Genomic DNA, 19,568 nt, shown 5'->3' with positions numbered 1-19,568 from the left:
GTTAGTTCACCCAACACCCTTCCTTCAAGGAGGAAAGCCCTCTTTCTCCAGTTTTAATTTCTCATGGAAGATCTGCCACTGCATTACTCATGTAATTGCTACATCGCCCCTTCACAAACAGCAGACATAACTTTTTGGGCAAGCCTCCAGATTTCTGAGGCATGCCCATACCTGTCTGCAGAGATATTGCTGTGCCTGGGAAAATTGGGAGGGCAACATACCCACCCAAAGGGAGGACCCAGTCTAGATTATTAATCAAGCTCTCGGGATAAAATATACCACAAAAAAAGCAGAGGCCGGTGTGAGCTTCTCCATCCATAGGGCATCCACCTCATTCATGGGATCACTGGTTAGGGATCGAACTTCGTTCAAATGGATCAGCAGCTACACTTTGTCAAGCTTTGACTTGTTTCCCCAAAGAGGAAAGGAGTAGCAGGGATTACTATCACAGAAAGAATGTGGCTTTCTTACTCCAGGCAGTCAATGTAGGAGAGACAAAGATGATAGATGTGCAATTAGAGTTCCTTTAAGTTCAATACCATGAAATACAGTATTTAAGAAGACATTTCAAAGATAAGGCAAGCATTAGAGAAGCTCCATGTTTGATTCATTCCTAGTTTCCAAGAAGGTGGCAGTACTACAGTAGAGAGGATATAGAAATAGGGCAGAAGTTGGTAAGTCTTGCTCTGCTGTTGACCTTGAATAAATCCCTTAACCTGATTTCCAAACAAGTAAAATGAAAGGATTAGGCTGGAAGACTGGCACAATAACAGAACACCATCTCTCACTTTTACATCTATTCCATCTTGTTCTTGTATCAAAACTTTGATTTTCCTTTGGGGAATCACCCCTTCCTCTCAGCCGTCGTGGATGTTGTTGATACCACCCCCAGACTTCTTCAGAAGTGGGCCTGTGGCCAAGTCTAGCCAATCAAAGTTACTGCAAAAGTTTCAGAGATGGGCTCCTGCCAATGGGAGTCGTCCCTGGAATTTTTGCTGGGAAGGGAGGTTCTCATTCTGCTGTGGTTTCTAATCATAGAAGCAGAGCCTAGGGCTGCTGGTGGCCACCCTGGGGAAAGAGGAACTGCTTGAAGATAAAGCCACTGCAGAAGAAAGCAGATCTTGTTACTATATCGTTTAAACACTTCATTCAGCCATGACTATAGCAAGCATTTCCCTCGGATTTCTTAAAAATGTCCTTTATCTCCTTAAGCCCATTTCAATTAGATTTCTAATACTTGCACTAAAAAAATTCCAGCTAATATGAATTTCTTCCTACTTCCCTCTATACCTATCACCACTGCTTTTTAACATTCGTATCTACAATATCAGTGGGGGGATTTCTAGGGCCAATAAGTGAGTTTCCTTTTGCTTCACCCTTGGAAATGTGTTTCAAGGCTAAGCCTGCATAGCAGAGAGATCTCAAAGTAAGGCAAATTCTGGTGAAAGACTTTAAAACTCTTTCATCCTTTCTCTGAATATAGTTATTTGTAAAAAATATTTTTAAAAAATAATGTGCAAAGGTGAAACGTACAAAGCATAACCCCCCATCATTTGATCTTCCACCAATAACTATGGATAACATTTTAGTGGCTTGCTATTCAAAATGTGACCCATGGAACAGCAGCATTGACCTGGAACTGGTTAGAAATGCAGGACCTCAGGCCTTAATCCAGTCTTGCATTTTCACAAGATCCCCCAAGTGATCTATATGTAAATCAGAGTCTGAAAAGCACTGGCTTAATGTACAGCCATCTAGAGATTTTTTTCATATAGTCACCAGCATTTTTTTTGTACCTATAATTTGTTGATTTTGTATTTTACTGATTTTGTAAAGGAAATGTATATACAAATACAATTAACCAGAAATAATGTAATCAGAATTCTTTATAGCAAGCAATTCATTTACAGGGACTATAACTATAAGCCAATTATAAAGCTGTGACAAACCCACACTAGACCTTAGGATACGATATACAGTAACAAACAATACTGGGACACTGTACACACTAGAGCAGCAGGTCTTCAACTTGAGCATTCATTGGGACCACCTGGGGGTCATGTTCATGATTCCCAAACCCATACTCAGAGTTTCTGATGCAGTAGGTCTGGGGTGAGGCCTAAGCATTTGCATTTCCAACAAGTTCCCAGGTAATGCTGATGCTGCTGGTCCCAGAACAACATTTCTCCAGTATTTCAAAAACAAAAAAAATGGTTTTATACCCTATATACTATCCTGAAACTTGCTTTTTTCACTGAATATTGTATCTAGGACATCTTTCCATGCCTAGCATATATAGCATTGCATCATTCTTTTTAAGGGCTGCAAGGTCAGAGATCGTTAGGGATATGACAACATGTGTTGAATGACGAAAAGGAGAATGACTGGCATCTTCCACATAAGGACAAGCATACCCACAACCAGAATCATCCACTTTCAACTTGAAATAGGCATCTTGTGATTGAGTCTATAGATCAGCAAAGCTCTGGACTGACCAGGAAAGAGATTAGCATTGTATCAGTGTCCATGAAGATAAAAGTATGAAATTTGATTCCTTTGGGAACTATTCTGGTCTTTTATTTTTTCTATGTTTTCAGTGCCAGTTATGATAACAGGTATACAGTAAGAACTTCATAAATGCCTGCAAAGTCAGTAAATGAAACCATCAATGCATTGAATGCACATAACAACTCTACACAGGAATTATTGATACAGAACTGCTGCACCATACTGCATACTGCTAGTGCTTCATAGTTAGATAGCCCTCCTCAGTCCATCAGACTCCCACAAAGAAAGTGATCCAACTTGCAGGCCGGGTGCGGTGGCTCACGCCTGTAATCCCAGCACTTTGGGAGGCCGAGACAGGCGGATCACGAGGTCAGTAGATGGAGACCATCCTGGCTAACACGGTGAAACCCTGTCTCTACTAAAAATACAAAAAATTAGCCGGTCATGGTGGCGGGCGCCTGTAGTCCCAGCTACTCTGGAGGCTGAGGCAGGAGAATGACGTGAACCTGGGAGGCGGAGCTTGCAGTGAGCCAAGATCGTGCCACTGCACTCCAGCCTGGGTGACAGTGCGAGACTCCATCTCGAAACAATTTAAAAAAAAAAAAAAAAAGAAAGTGATCTAACTTGCAAACTTGCAAGCATGGTTGGAACTTCAAGGGGAAGTCTGGCAAGAATCAGGTCTGGGATTCTGAGGCAGTTCCCTGGCCATCCCTCAGCTTGACTGCAGTGTGCCTGCTAAATGTCACCTGTTGTTAAAATGCTCTGGGCTTGGACTTCCTCACCTCGGGAAAGTTAACCTGTTGAAAAGGTTTTTCCCTTAGGTAGAAAAATACAGCCATATAAATAAAATATGAAGACATATATCCAGCATATATAATCTTCAACCGAGCCATGCCCATGATTCTGTAACCACACATGTGATCACCACCAAACAAAGGATGGCGTGACTACAGTATACCCTAGAGGATCACATATTGAACAGAAATGCAGAAATTTCAAATGCAGAAATTAGAAATCTTTAAGAGCTACATTTTGTGTAAGAAGGAGCCACACATTGGCGCTGATTTAGCTAATTACTGGTTTTAAACTCCATCCAGAAGACCTAATTTCACTCACTACACAAGTATTTAATAAACCTTCTATTTGCCTGGTATTGTGTTTGATATCTGTGATACAGCTATATGAAATGTGGAAAAGACAGGTACATACTGTGAAGGAATCTAGTATGAGAGACAAACAAGAAAATCTAGGATTATGCCACCTGTGTGCACAGATAAATTGAATAAGATGTGTACTGATGAAGGGCTTACCAAGCCCAGCTTGTGGGGCATCAGAGATGGCTTCAAAAATAAAAATGAGGCTTGTGATAAGTCAGAAAAAAATGAACAGATGTGAACCAGGCAGGCTCCGTGAAGCACATTGTACCAGAAAGTGTAAGCAATATATTCAAAGGTATGGAGGTGAGGAGAGGCATGGCAAGCTCAGGAAATTGCAAGGTGTTTATTGTGACAGTAGTGAAGCATGTATGTGGAAGTCTGCTGAGACACTAGATTTAGTCACTGACCAGCTTTTCATTTATAAGAACATCCTGGAGGCAGCATGGAGACTGGGAACAGGAAAACAAGACCAGAGCCAGGGACCCTAAGTCTGAGGCTGTCACGGTGTCTAAGGGAGCAGTGCTGGTGGCTGACATCGGCTGTGGGGACCAAGAGATGGGGATAGATTCAACTTAGATTAGGAGAAAGGATGCGTGGGCATTGATGACTGGTTGCATTAGGAAACTGGGGGAGGTCGTGTTTGAGGTCACTGTTAGCCAAACAGGTATGGTGTACTGGATCTAGGGCTTGTCTTATCACGAAAACATAAATCTTCCTGCACAATGCACAGTTGAAAGGGTCACTGTACTGGGTTGAATAGTGTCCCCTCAAAAGTCATGTCTACCCGAACCTCAGAATGTGATCTTATTTATAAATAGGGTCTTGCAGATGTAATTTGTTAAAATGAGGTCCTATTGCATTAGGATAGGCCCTAAATCCAATGACTGATGTTCTTCTAAGAACAAAAGAAACACAGATTTAGGAGAGAGGATGCATAGGCATTGATGGCTGGTTGCATTAGGAAATTGGGAAGATCAAGGGTGAGGATAGGGGATGAATCCAAGCGCACACCAGAATTTATGTTTAGGTGATTGATGAATAAGAGAGCCAATATAGGAACAAATAATCTTGAACAGGATTGTGTTAGGGAGTGAGATGGGATGAAGAGATGGTCACAGGTACTGTTCCTCAAACAGGAATGGTGTACTGGATCTAGGGTTTGTCTTAGCAAGAAAACACAAATCTTCCGCACAGTGCACCATTAAAAGGGTCACTATAGTGGGTTGAATAGTGTTCCCTCAAAGGTCATGTCCACTTGGAACCTCAGAACGTGGTCATATTTGCAAATAGGGTCTTGCAGATGTAATTAGTTAAAAATGAGGTCCTATTGGATTAGGGTAGGCCTTAAATCCAATGACAAGTGTCCTTCTAAGACGAGAAGAAAAACAGAGAGACAGGGAAGAAACCCACGTGACCAGCAGAGTTGACTTGACATGAGACTTGTGTAGGTGAGCTGCGAAGCACAGGAAAGGCCATGGAGGCATCCCCATCCCACATGGGCTTCTCTAGAAGCTGGTGGTTGGTGAGAGGCCCTCTGTAACCGTGTTCTCAGATGCCTTAAAAGCCAACTTTCCACAGATACTTTTGAGCTTGGTTAAATGCTTGTGAAGAAAGCACCTTAACTTCAATTACGCTGTGTTCTTCTGAGGACCTCACAGGGTATAAACTAATCCTCAGCTCATTTGTCTCTGAGGCAGAAGCATCATAGGCCAAGTGCAGGCCCAGGAAGCTCCTCACCCAAGAAGCTACTAGTGCAGCCCTTTGACACTCAGAGAGTAGCTGTGTTCAACTAATGTCAACCAAAACCTCTACCCCATTGACTGCCTTTCAAAGTTTCAAATTGCTTTGTCAAGTGGTGGACATTGCAGTTGGGTAGGAAGGGGGAGATGTGAATATGAGAAACTGGCACTCATCATCCACTTCACTTTCCCTCCATGGTTCAGAGACTGGAAAGCTAAAAACTGCATTTCCCAGGCTGTCTTCCAGCCGGTGTTTGATTTACAATTCAGTCCTCCAAATTAGTTGCACATGGGAGATTTGGAAGATGGAAGTGAGGGAGGGACTATCTTTCCTGCTGCTTCTCCTGTTGCTATTTGCAAACAGGTTTGTGGAGGCAGGAGCTTCTCTACAGCAGGGTTCCAGGGCCCTGTCTCCACTGGGTGACTGCTGAGTGGCTATTCTGGTGGTGGTAGTGAAGTTTTCTTGTTGGTTATGTTGCAGCTAAGGAGATTTGTTTTTGGAGTTAACAGTTTCCAGGGCCCTGTCTCCACTGCGTGACTGCTGAGTGGCTATTCTGGTGGTGGTAGTCAAGTTTTCTTGATGGTTATGGTGCAGCTAAGGTGATTTGTTCTTGGAGTTAACAGTATCATCAGTGGCCTCCTGATTCACAATCTGTTCCAGGCTATAGAAGAAGGAAACAGAGGTGGCTTCCCTGGCAGGTCAGATCAGCGATTCATTCTGAAATCATCTGGAATCCCAGCCTCACATCCCCCAACCCAAGCCTTTCCAACAATTTTGAACATGCTCAATTCCCTGTAAAGATATTCTTTGACTTATGACTTAAAATAGATTTTTTTAGTGGAAAAGCTTACTTTTTATACATTTAACAGATTTATTGAACATCTATGTTCAAGGTGCTTTTCTAGACCTCAAATGCTAAGACAACATGGTGTAATGGAAACAGCACACACTCTTCATAAAGAAGCGAACTCTCACTCTGCCCCAGCTATGTGGCCTTGGGTGAGTTACTTAACCTCTGCAAGCCTCAGTTTTATCATCTGGATGAATATAGATATGATGAATAATTACCTCTAGGGTTGTTCTAAAAGTTACATGAAACAAACAATACATTCTACATAAAAGATGCTCTGTGTTCATTACCTTTCATTTTCCTTGAAACATGTAAAAATGAAATATTGACTTTAAATAAATAGTTTGAGCAATATTCAATAGTACTGAATATTGGTTTATTGTTTCCAAATGAAACTTTATCGCTTCCCTGATTAAAACCCTACGATGGCTTTCTGTGGCACCTAGACTAAAATTCAAACTCCTTACTTTAGCCTATAAGGCCTTCACCAGCCTCCATCATACTCTCCAAATTCTCCTGTAAAACATTTCAGCCATGGGTACCATTTTTGTTCCTGCACATTGCCAAGCTCGTGCCAGTCTTAGAGACTTTGCCCTGACTGTTCCCCATGCCTGGAATGCCCTTCCTCCAGGGCTTCTCATGCCTGCTTCTGTTCATGCAAGGCTCCCTACAAATGCCCCATCACCATCCCCCATTCATTTTCGAACATATGCTTCCTGCTTTAATCTTCTATGACATGTGTTACCACCTGGTGCTTTCTTGTATATGTGTGTACTGCTGGTCTCCCCAGATAGAATGTAAGTACTTGCATCATTTGAGGAGAGACCTCAACTCTCTTGTTCGTTACTGCATCTCCAGTTTTCAGAAAGGTACCCGTTGGATAAAAGATATGCAATACGTATTTACTGAATGAATGAATTCTTCAATCAAAAATCTCTGAAGATAATGGTTTAAAGAAAAACACTTCATAAAATTGAACTGTTACTGGTATCACTAGAGGTATTCCAGTACACAACTAAGCAAAAAATATATCTAGCTTTCAAAAAAATTTTAAGAACTGGAACAGGACAAAACATCACTGGATGCATTAAAAACCAACCAAGGCTGGGCGTGGTGGCTCACGCTTGTAATCCCAGCACTTTGGGAGGCTGAGGCGGGTAGATCACGAGGTCAGGAGATGAAGACCAGTCTGGCCAACATAGTGAAACCCCCCATCTCTACTAAAAATACAAAAAATTCACCAGGTGTGGTGGTGTGCGCCTATAATCCCAGCTACTCAGGAGGCTGAGGCAGGAGAATTGAGTGAACCCAGGAGGCGGTGGTTGCAATGAGCTGGGATTGTGCCATTTTACTCCAGTCCAGGCGACAGTGCGAGACTCCATCTCAAAAACAAACAAACAAAACAACCAAACACACACACACATACAGTTCTTGCAAAGTTCCTTCTCCAATTGCACCTCTCTCTTTCTTAGATATAGTTGTATTATGCTTACTTCTGTTCCTTGGACAGATTCTCCCACTTTGTAAGAACTTTTGCGGCATTCCTGAATTTCACTATTCCCAGTGATTCTCTCCGAGCAGAGATAGAGGGGGTAAAAGGCACAATGCTGATTCCCTGGTAAAGACAGGTTACAGAAACACCCATGGAGCACTTCTTCCAGACTCCTCCACTGCAGGTTGAGCTTTGTTCTGGAAACATGAATTGAGAAGCCTCTTTGTTGGCCCTGGAGACTGTGTGGGGCCTTCAGCCAAAGCGGGAGTGGGGTTCTGCAGTCTCCATGACACCATGTGCGAGGGCTGGCTCCAGGAAGCCCTGCACTCTGCTTGTGTGCCATGACATAAGCCCCAGTCTTAACATTTCAGGTGGTCAGCAAATAGCTTTAGGGAATATCTGAAGTCCAGTCCAAAGTCAGGTAAAGCCAGATAATTATATTGGAGGCAGCACCACTTTTATGTTATGGAAAACACTAATCAAGTTGAGACTGTTACCCTTTGCTAGGCATCTTTTTCTTTTCTATAATGAAATGATCCCCATTCTTCAGTCCCTGAAACTTCCAATATTTTTTAAAAACAATAAGCGCTGAGGTTTCCATAACCATACTGCTTGCCTTCTGCTATACCCAGGGGGAAATATAATTATAAATTATAAAATGCAATTTGAACAAACAAAATAAAACATAATACGAATTAGGGCTAGTTCCTGGAAAAACAACAGGGCCTGCTCTGCATATGCCCTAATCTCTGTTACTGATCTACTGGCAAAATAGCCACTCCAGGAAGTATTTGGAGGGGCCCGTGTGCCAGAAAGCACTTTCATGCTTTCTAATTTTCAGTCAAGTGACAGAGTATTCCTATGACAGTCCACACTTGATATTTCAACCAAGCTGGCCCCTTTTCAGGGCCTGGGATATAAGTTGCTTGCAGTGTAAGAACGATAATAATAGCCAGCTTGGGTGATTGAAGGAAACCTGGAACCCAAGTGATATTCACTTAGGTGAGGTATCTGTATCCTTTACACCATATACTTTTGCAAATAGTAGGCACCTTGATATGGCTTGGCTGTGTCTCTATCTAACTCTCATCTTGAACTGTAGCTCCCATAATTCCCATGTGTTGTGAAAGGGACCCAGTGGGGGATAATTGAATCATGGGGGCGGTTCCCCCATGTTGTTCTCATGATAGTGAATAAGTCTCATGAGATTTGATGATTTTATAAGGGGTTTCCCCTTTCAGTTGGCTCTCATCCTCTTTTGTCTGCCCCCATGTAAGACGTGCTTTTCACTTTCTGCCATGATTGTGAGGCCTCCCCGGCCATGTAGAACTGTGAGTCCATTAAACCTCTTTTTTCTTTTAAATAAATTATCCAGTCTCGGGTATATCTTTATCAGCGGCATGAAAACGGACGAATACATACCTCATATTTTCACTCCTACCTTTAAGTTTTGTATCTATAAGTATGAAACCTGCATCACATTGTTTTCATGAAATGATCTTTGCATGAATGATGGGTAAGGGTGATACTCCCTGAAACCTAGAATTTTGGTCTTAATAGATAGCCCCCAAATATGTGCTCTTTACTCTTAGTATTTTATATGTGGTTTCACAGGAATTACCTTTGACAATTAAGCTTTCAGCATATCTTTTGGAGGAGCATTTATTGAACAACGGGTTACAATGTTTGCGTTCACTGAGGTAAAGTGAGCTATTACCCTCACCATCACACCCTGACACGCCACCACTGCCACAGCTACTATTATGGTTTCTCTTAGGTAACATCTAATATTTGCCAGGCACTGCTCTAAGCACCTAGCATGTAGTAGCTCACTTAAGCCTCACAATATCATTGTGAGGTAGATACTATTACTATTTCATTTTACCCAAGAGGAAACTAAAGTATAGAGAGGCTCAGGAACTCACTCAGAGACATCAGCTAGATGTACAGTGTCAGGATATGAACGTAGATAGGACATAAGGCTTCCCTAATCAATGTAGTCATCGTATATAAACATGATGCCTTCTTACCCTCAAGAACCACAGAGATGCATAGAGGATACATTTAGGCAAATAGATAATCCCAGTCCTGGAATTTTAAAACCAATGTTTTAAAACAATGTTTTAGGTCTTAATTTTTTTTATTTATTTATTTTATTTATTTTTTTACCCAAATGTGTTTTTAATTATAGCATTAACAAAGATAAAACAAAATCAGAGAAGTACAAAATAATTACATGCGAGTCTAACAAAATAAACATCATTTGTTCTTAGATTCTATGTACTTCCTCTAAACCTGCTGTTTTTCCAAATATTGGACCTTTTCCTCTTTACTAGTTTTCTTTTTTTTTTTTTTTTTATTAAGTATTTATTGATGATTCTTGGGAGTTTCTCGGAGAGGGGGATATGGCAGGGTCATAGGATAATAGTGGAGAGAAGGTCAGGAGATAAACACATGAACAAAGGTCTCTGGTTTTCCTAGGCAGAGGTCCCTGTGGCCTTCTGCAGTGTTTGTGTCCCTGGGAACTTGAGATTAGGGAGTGGTGATGACTCTTAAAGAGCATGCTGCCTTCAAGCATCTGTTTAACAAAGCACATCTTGCACCGCCCTTAATCCATTTAACCCTGCGCTGACACAGCACATGTTTCAGAGAGCGCGGGGCTGGGGGAAAGGCCATAGATCAACAGCATCCCAAGGCAGAAGAATTTCTCCTAGTCAGAACAAAATGGAGTCTCCTATGCCCACCTCTTTCTACACAGACACAGCAACAATCTGATCTCTCCTTCCTTTCCCCACACTTTCCCCCTTTCTCTTCAACAAAACTGCCATCGTCCTCATGGCCCGCTCCTGCCTGCAGAAGAGATCTGAGATGAATTAAAATTACCAGACTCACATGGAGACATATCTTGTAATATGTTTTGATTTTCCAGGTTAAAGAAAGAATCAGGGATTAAGAGAAATAAACAGGTTACTAACAAGGAAATGAACATTAGGATGGGATCAGACTTCTCAACCCTGAAGGCTAAAACACCATTTTAGGAGACAAGGTGGTATCTCAAGAATTCCATGTTCACCCAACGTGATGTTTATGTGCAAAGGCTGTAGGAATTCATTTTCATATTTACAAGAAGACAGAAAATACATACCACACAGTCCCTTCTTGAAAAAAAATTTTTCATTTGCAGCCCAATTGATTAATAGGTGAATTGGCATGAGGATACAAGGGGGGAAACAAGTAGAAGATGACTTGCAGTGAGTGTTGGAGACTATTAAAATATAAAATAAATAATTGCCTTGAATATGATGATAAAACTGTATGCAAAAGCTGACAGGTGCTGTTCAAAAAAAATTTAAGTATTATAAACTTTAAATTGGGTGAGCAAAAATTGATAAATGGGAAAAGAGCAGTATATTTCATGTTCTCCATAATGAGAGAACATTATGGCACGATCTCAGCTCACTGCAACCTCCGTCTCTGGGGTTCAAGTGATTCTTGTGCCTGAGCCTCCCAAGTAGCTGGGATTATAGGCACATGCCACTATGCCGGCTAATTTTGTATTTTCAGTAGAGACAGGGTTTTGCCATGTTGGCCAGGCTTGTCTCCAACTCCTGCCCTCAGGTGATCCACCTGCCTTGGCCTCCCAAAGTGCTAGGATTTCAGGTGTGAGCCACTGCGCCAGGATTGTTTCTTTCTATAGCATGTTATATGACATGTTATATCTTTCCCCCTAATTAAAAAAAAATGAGATAATGTTTTCTGTAACTGAGTGATTTTAGTTGAAAATTACTTCTCCAACAGCATGCTTTTCAAGCCAGCATGTCTGTAAAACTGAAATTATTATAGGATCACATGGGTCGTGTATCTGGCTTCAATTGGCAATGAGGAAATCCTAATAAGTTGAGGCTTTAAGAAACTGCAGAAAGATACAAGATATGTTATATACATTTTTTCTCCTTCTCGATGGATTTTTTTTCCAAGTGAAGAAAAGCACTGGCATCAGTGAGAATGAATAGTAGTCAGTGGAAAAGTAAAGTAGAATGACTTTGGTAAGATAAGTTTTCTAATTTGATGTTTTGGTTAAAAAGTATCTATTTTATTGCTTATAAGAATTCACTCAGGAATTCATGAATTCCAATTGAGCCAATGTAAGAATTTTGAAATAAAATGTTTCTCTATGGTGTTGGCCTTTGTTAAAGCATTGATCTGAAGTGGGAGGGAGGAGGAATCTCGTGAGTTCTTCCATGTGGTGTTCCTCAAAGAATGGGTGTGGGAAAGAGAAACTGGAAAGTATGCCTATGAAGAATGGAATAAATAATTATGCCTTTAAAAAATACTATTGCAGGAAAGAGAATATTTTAGTAGACATATTTTGGTATCCTTAAGAAAACTAAGAAGGCATAGTCCCTATGAGATAGAAGTCAGGGGCCATGAGGAGAAAACAGATTGGGATGCAATCTTTAGTCTAAATCATAGTCTTTGCCTCCTTTACACTGACAGTTATACTGTAATATTTATCTTTGATGAATTTAGGTCTGTACACACTATAGTTGTCAAAAGAAAAAAAAATGTGCCAGAAGAAATTTGGAGAAAACCTATAATATTGTGGTACAAATATTTGGTTCCTTGGGAAAATTTTGCTGCCACCTGATTTTTAATAAAATCAGAAGACCCAGGTTTTGGCCAGGGCATAATTAACAACCTCCCCTACCTCGTAGCCCTCCAAAAATGCTAGTTAATTATGTCATTAATTACCTACAGCCCATCTGTTATTGCCCATCTTTAATGTTTCAAGTGAATGAGAAGATGGATGTAGTGAGAGTAACTTAGAAAAAAAATCACATAGGGCCATTTTTAGACCATAAACTCCCCCAAACTATTCATCATTGTGCACTAAAGTGTTGGTTTCACATTTATGCACACATTGTACAAACATGGTAACTCTTATAGGATAGAAATTTTACCCTCCATGGTCACTGTTGTAGGGTAGAGATGCGTAACATTGACATGCATAGATGACCACCCAACTATACTAACTAATCACATATACTGCACCCAGCACTCTGCTAGCTGTGTAGGAGACACAGGATAAATATGAGCTTAGTCTCTGCTCTCAAGGAAATGGAAAGCTAGTTAGAGAGTTCACACAAAATGATTAGCAAACAATCAGGTGTTAACCAGAATTGTCTTCTTTTCTGTGCCTGTGTTTCTTCATCTGCAAAACAGGAATAATAAAACTATTTATCCCAACAGGATATGGTATATAGTAAGTGCTCAATAGAAGTTCACTCATCATTACTGTCATGTAAATAATTACTAACTTTTAATAGGAGGTAAGAGGAAGAAGTGAAAGCTGGCTGCTGCAACAGTAGGGAAAGTTTAATAATAGAACTAAGACTTGAGCTGGGCTTTTGAGCAATGGGTAAAATTTACAGAGCGGGATACCTGAGTGATTGGGAGGTCATCCAAGGTGAGAAAAATAGCAGTTGTAGAGGCATGTGGGTTGCTGCCTCTTCAGTTAAGCTCACAGTGACTCAGTGAGTGTGTATTGACTTTGTGGGAAAGAAAATTGAATAGAGAGGGTGGGGTGTGATCATGAAGGCTTCACAAGTCAGGCAAAGGAGTTTGGATTTTGATATTATAAGCAATTAATTGTCTATACTTCAGTGAAAAAAGTCTGGTAGCAGGATGCAGGATGTTTGGAAGGAGTGGATCACTGAAGTCAGCGAGGCCCCAAGAGAAGGCAGTTGCAACATCACAGTTGAGCTATAATCAGGGCTTGGCTTGCAGAGTGAAGAGTAAGAGATGGAGCCAAGGTGCTAAGAAGGAAGAACCAGCAGGCCCTGGGAAAAACAGCAGAGCAATGAAAAACAGCACAGTTGCATTTTGGGATCTAGTGCCACATTTTCTGAGCCTAACACAGGATACACATACATATGTATTTACTGAACAATTCAGGCTGAATAATTGATGAAGTCACTGAAAATCTGAGATTTACGGGGATCACAGTTTATAGCCAGGCAGAGAACAAATGAATTGGGAAAGAATATGAAGAGAGGAGTGTCCTCTCCAATGTTCTTTTAGCTTATTTCTTTAATGAATCTGTATGCCCAGTGTGTAGAAAATTAAGACCCTCTCCCTCTCCCTCTCCCTCTCCGGTCTCCCTCTCCCTCTCCCTCTCCGGTCTCCCTCTCCCTCTCCCTCTCCGGTCTCCCTCTCCGGTCTCCCTCTCCCTCTCCCTCTCCCTCTCCGGTCTCCCTCTCCCTCTCCCTCTCCGGTCTCCCTCTCCCTCTCCCTCTCCGGTCTCCCTCTCCCTCTCCCTCTCCGGTCTCCCTCTCCCTCTCCCTCTCCGGTCTCCCTCTCCCTCTCCCTCTCCAGTCTCCCTCTCCCTCTCCCTCTCCGGTCTCCCTCTCCCTCTCCCTTTCCGGTCTCCCTCTCCCTCTCCCTCTCCGGTCTCCCTCTCCGGTCTCCCTCTCCCTCTCCCTCTCCGGTCTCCCTCTCCCTCTCCCTCTCCGGTCTCCCTCTCCGGTCTCCCTCTCCCTCTCCCTCTCCGGTCTCCCTCTCCCTCTCCGGTCTCCCTCTCCCCCTCCCCCTCCCTCTCCCTCTCCGGTCTCCCTCTCCTTCTCCCTCTCCGGTCTCCCTCTCCCCCCTCTCCCCTCTCCCCTCTCCCACCTCCCCTCTCCCTCTTCGGTCTCCCTCTCCCTCTCCCCTCTCCCTCTCCCTCTCCCTTCTTCGGTCTCCCTCTCCTTCTTTCTTCGGTCTCCCTCTGTTGCCGAGGCTGGACTGTACTGCTGTGATCTCAGCTCGCTGCAGCCTCCCTGCCTCCGGCTCCTGTGATTCTCCTGCCTGGGCCTGCCGAGTGCCTGGGATTGCAGGCGCGCGCCGCCACACCTGACTGGTTTTTGTGTTTTTGGTGGAGATGGGGTTTCGCCCTGTTGACCGGGCTGGTCTCCAGCTCCTGGCCTGGAGTGATCTGCCCGCCTCGGCCTCCCGAGGTGCTGGGATTGCAGACGGAGTCTCGCTCACTCAGTGCTCAATGTTGCCCAGGCTGGAGTGCAGTGGCGTGATCTCCGCTCGCTACAACCTCCACCTCCCAGCCGCCTGCCTTGGCCTCCTAAAGTGCTAAGATTACAGCCTCTGCCCTGCCGCCACCCCGTCTAGGAAATGAGGAGCGTCTCTGCCCGACCGCCCCGTCTGGGATGTGAGGAGCGCCTAGGCCCAGCCACCCGGTCTGGGAGGTGAGGAGCGCCTCTGCCCGGCCGCCCCGTCTGGGAGGTGAGGAGCGCCTCTGCCCGGCCGCCCCGTCTGGGAAGTGAGGAGCGCCTCTGCCCGGCCGCCCCGTCTGGGAGATGAGGAGCACCTCTGTCCGGCCGCCCCGTCTGGGAGGAAGTGAGGAGCACCTCTGCCCGGCCGCCGCGTCTGGGAGGTGAGGAGCGCCTCTGCCCGGCCGCCCCGTCTGGGAGGTGAGGAGCGCCTCTGCCCGGCCGCCCATCGTCTGGGAGGTGAGGAGCGCCTCTGCCCTGCCGCCCTGTCTGGGAAGTGAGGAGCGCCTCTGCCCGGCCGCCCATCGTCTGGGAAGTGAGGAGCGCCTCTGCCCGGCCGCCCTGTCTGGGAGGTGAGGAGCGCCTCTGCCCGGCCACCCCGTCTGGGAGGTGTACCCAACAGCTCTGCCATATGTTTGAACATTGTTTCTAGTATTTTGTTCAATTTCTTCATTGGGAACAAATGTAACTCCGGATTAGATCTGTGTTTTCTGTCTTCTCGCTGAACACATTCATCTTAATCCTTTCACTCCTTAATTTGTGTTCTGCTTTACTGGTTTGATTTCTGCAGTCTTCCCTATAGTTACTCTCTTCAATAGAAGTTTTAATTCTGCTATTATAGTTTTGGTATATTTGCCCTCATTTCTTATTTCAACCTTTGCAAATCTGCCTGCATCCCAATCTGTTTTCTCCTGATGGCCCCTGACTCCCATCTCATAGGGGCTATGCCTTCTCAGTTTTCTTAAAGATACCAAAAATATGTCTACTGAAAAAGTCTCTTTCCTAGAGAAATTTATTTTCGGATATGTAGTCTTGCTTCAAGTTTTAATGGAAAAGCTTCTTTTCCCTTATCTTGCAGTATTCTTTTTATAGGTCCCCTTTGGGCATTTCTCCACCTATTCATACTGGAAAAGAGAACACTATGTTCACGCCCGGCACTTGCCAGCAGAGTGTTTGTGAAGGGTCTTCATACTCCCTCACTCTCCTCTTGAGTGCAAGTAAAGCAGGTATAAAGGGTAAACTGGTGAAGATAGTTCCTATCTGTTTTCAAAGTCCACAGAGATTTAGCTTGTTCAGGTGTCTGAGCGTTAGGTTGGGGTCTCTCCTGCTCCAACTGCTGCGATTTCTGACTGGTAAAAGAAAGACTGGAAGGCAATCTACGGTCCTGTTTCAGACACCAGCACATAAAAGACCACATTCCTTCCCAGCATGCATTGGCACCTGCCTTCTCATCTCTCTTCCTGTTACAGTCCTTTTTATTACACAGCATCCATTCTAGGATGCAACACACCTCTGCTTGTCTCTATGCCCAGCTGTGGTCTGGGAGCCATAGTCTCCTAATGGATGTGGAAAGAGAGAAATTGATAGTTTGAGTGGAAGGCATGACTCTGGATTTGACTTTTGTTGGTGCAGAAGATAGTTGAATGGTTCCTAGTTGAAACATTTACTTTTCTGGCCAGGGCAGCCCCATGGTCCTAAAATAGCTGGGGGCAAGTGATGAGGGCAAGGTACATTTGTTTTCTATTATGTTTCAGTACCAGCTGGGCTTCTCTGGTTCAGCATGTAAGCACATGCTTACATGCTTCTCAATCCATTCCATTGACAATTACGTTAGTAGACATTCTCTGTGGACCTCAGCATATGGCTTTTCTCTGTCTTAAATTTACAGCTTATTGTCCTCCCTTTTTCACGCTTTTCATGTAATTTCATGAGCACTTTGGCAAAAAGTTTGGGAAAAGGCATCTCAGTTATTACCTGTTTCATCCTTTGATGATCTAGAAAGTTTATAAATGAGAATTTTAAATGTTGCTAGCTAGAATATACAGGTAAACCATAATAGCATATCTATGTTAGGTTTTGAATCCAACACAAGGGGGAAAATAGAGATTTCCTCATGGCGCTCATAGATTCAACAAATAGACAAACCATGAAATATGCTAATAGCATCACAATGGCTCATGCTGTATGTAGAGAGGAAAAGAAAGCCGTAAGATCTAAGGTGGCCACAGCCCTCCTAGAACTTGGGGCTAAGAACACTCTCTGAAGTTGAGTGTATTATCAATTTGGAATGGGTGAAATCAGCTCGTAGCAAAAGTTACTCCTGACATTATAGTGCTTCCTAACTCTACGGCAAAGAGGACAGTTTGTTTACTTCATTGAACCATGAAAAACAAGGCATTTCTTAAATCTAATCAGGAGCTAGGTGACCCACATATATCCTCAGGTTCCAATGCTGTTAATGTAAATCAATTTGTACCCAAATAAATGGCATAGTCTCCTGGATAAGGAAATAATGAAAAATACAATTGGCTTGGAATCTAGGAAAAGGGGGACCAGAGAATACAAATTTGTGTATTCTGACACCATCTAAGAGAGAGAGCATGTCTCGGCTAGCTGAAACAAGCATTGTCACTCTCTTGGCAGGTACATCTCTGCATTGGAAGTGGGGATTATCATAACTGATGACTCTATTACTCAGACTGTCTAGCTCACTTTTCCCTGAGCCAGTGAGCAAACCCTCACTTTTCACCTAAGGCTTTCCCTCAGTTTAGAAAAATATCTCTGCAGAAAGAACATGGCTCTATGGCTGAACAGATAATAGAACCTAAATCTTTAGTGCAGTGTTAATAGCTTGACTCCAGTTACAGCTGTTTGATAGGGCAAAATGAGTCACGCTGTGAACAAAACATTCTGTATCATTTTTGTTCGCCCACCTTTCCCACGTCCAAAGGCCTTCTGTGGTTCCCCATTGCCTTCACATTCAATTCCAAGCTTTTGAATCTATCTCTCAAGATCCTTCTCAAACTTATCCTGCATCATTCCCCAGCGTGGGCTGGCCCGCTCCGATGCCATCCCAAATACCCACACTCAGTCTCTCCTCTCTCCCGTGGTTCCAGCTGTCTTCTACCTGGGAGAATTCTCCCTCTTCCTTTCTACAAACCCAAATCTCACTAGTTCAAAGGCAAATTCAAGACCACTCTGCCCTCTGAAAACTCCTCCAACCCCACCGGCCCCACTGATTTCTGCATTTCAGATGCGCTGCCTGGGATTCTGAGGCCTAAATCTTTCCTGCCAGTCCCAAACTGCCATTGTAAATTCCTGTTGACTTTGCTACAACTCCACCCTCTTCTCTGTTATCTAAGCATAATGAACTTTTGTGATGTAGTGTTTAACGGCTTTGTCTTTCAGAGTTCTAAGGGCAGGGAAATTTCTAACTCCTGGTTCTAGTCTCACTTTGCTAATCACAGCAATGATGACAAATAAGCACCCCAGCATTTTCCTAACTTGAAATGAAATGGAAATCTGTCCACACTGTTCAAATCCAGACCTAGAAGTGATGCTGTGATTAAAACCATGGGCTCTGGATACAGAGAGATCTGGATTCAAACCCCTGCTTAGCTATTTTTATCTATAAACTTAGGGCAAGTGACATAGATTCTCTAAGCCAAGTGTTCTCAACTGTAACATATAGATTTCATAGGGTTTTTGTGATGATAAATGAGATAATGTGATACGTGCTCAATAAATGTTAACTATGATTAGTAAGAAGAGCTCCAGGGGATGTCTTCCTTTGAGTCGTGCAGCTTTGAGAATGCTGGGATAGCTCTAGGTCAGGGGAAATTGCATAGGATTTTAATACATCTTGGAATTTAAAAAAAAAAAAAAAAAAGAAAAAGTAAAGAAAGCATCGAAATCAGCTCCAAGACCAGGACTACAAGTCCTTAGTAATAAGTGGGAGATAAAGATGCTCCTGCCTCAAGGGTGTGGCTGGGAATAAGAGAAAGGGGTAGGCGGAGAAAGTACTGCTCTCAAAAGGCAGAAACTCCCTGAGATAGAGCCAGAAGCCTATGCCCTAACCTGGGGCACAGGTCCAGAATCAGCAAGAGAGGTTTTTGGTGAGAATCCAGGTAATACCTTCATATGAAAGGTGTACTAGTTTCAACCTGTTCAAATTTCCTCAACGGAGGGTGTGTAGAACAGGAAGAACCGGCCTACTTCTGGAAGCATACAGAGTCGTGCTCACTTACTGGCCAGGCCATTTTAGGTTGGTCAGAAGCTGTGACCTCTGGAGAAACACTGTCTGCCAGGTTCAGAGTCAGCTGAGGCAGCAGAGGAGCTGTAGTGATGGTGGCCACACGGGGTTAGTTAGAAACTCCAACAGAGACCGACAAGTGGCTGGGTCAAGATCAGCCTTTACTGGCCTTTTAAAATAAGATAGGCCATGAATTAGAACCAACACAAAACTGGGAGGTAGCTGAGACCACATACACATATAATTTAAAGCCAAATCCTGATTGTCTCCAAGGCTAGTACAGCCCTAGAAAACTCCAGCTGTAAATCATTATCCTGACTTGGGAAGCACAAGCTGCAGGACCCGCAGGGGCAGGATCTCAGCTCTCACTTTGTTCCCAGTGCTTTTCCTGTTGGCCTGGGCACCCTCATTTGGATGACTTCCAAAAGACTTGAGCTCATTATACCTCATTTGAAAATTATTTCCCAAACTGCTCAAGGGTATCAACTAATAAGTGTTCAAGGGGTAACCATTAGGTCTTATCACATGT

At 43.4% G+C, this 19,568-nt stretch overlaps 1 long non-coding RNA gene across 3 annotated transcripts in view; it reads left to right on the top strand.

The window, feature by feature from the left end:
• LOC134760082 (uncharacterized) overlaps positions 1-19,568 on the top strand; it is a 202,895-nt gene that overhangs the window by 161,262 nt on the left and 22,065 nt on the right. The window contains exon 3 of one of the 3 annotated variants that reach the window (XR_010136979.1): positions 14,792-14,889. The exons of the other annotated variants lie outside the window; for them this stretch is intronic. This is a non-coding gene — a long non-coding RNA (uncharacterized LOC134760082). Of the gene's footprint in view, positions 1-14,791; positions 14,890-19,568 lie in introns of those variants that run through there. 3 annotated transcript variants of the gene reach the window in all.

Source organism: Pongo abelii, chromosome 15, assembly GCF_028885655.2.
Source record: "Pongo abelii isolate AG06213 chromosome 15, NHGRI_mPonAbe1-v2.0_pri, whole genome shotgun sequence".
Classification (NCBI taxonomy): Eukaryota; Metazoa; Chordata; class Mammalia; order Primates; family Hominidae; genus Pongo; species Pongo abelii.
Note: the sequence above shows the minus strand (reverse complement) of the source record. Positions and strands in the feature narration are given on the sequence as shown.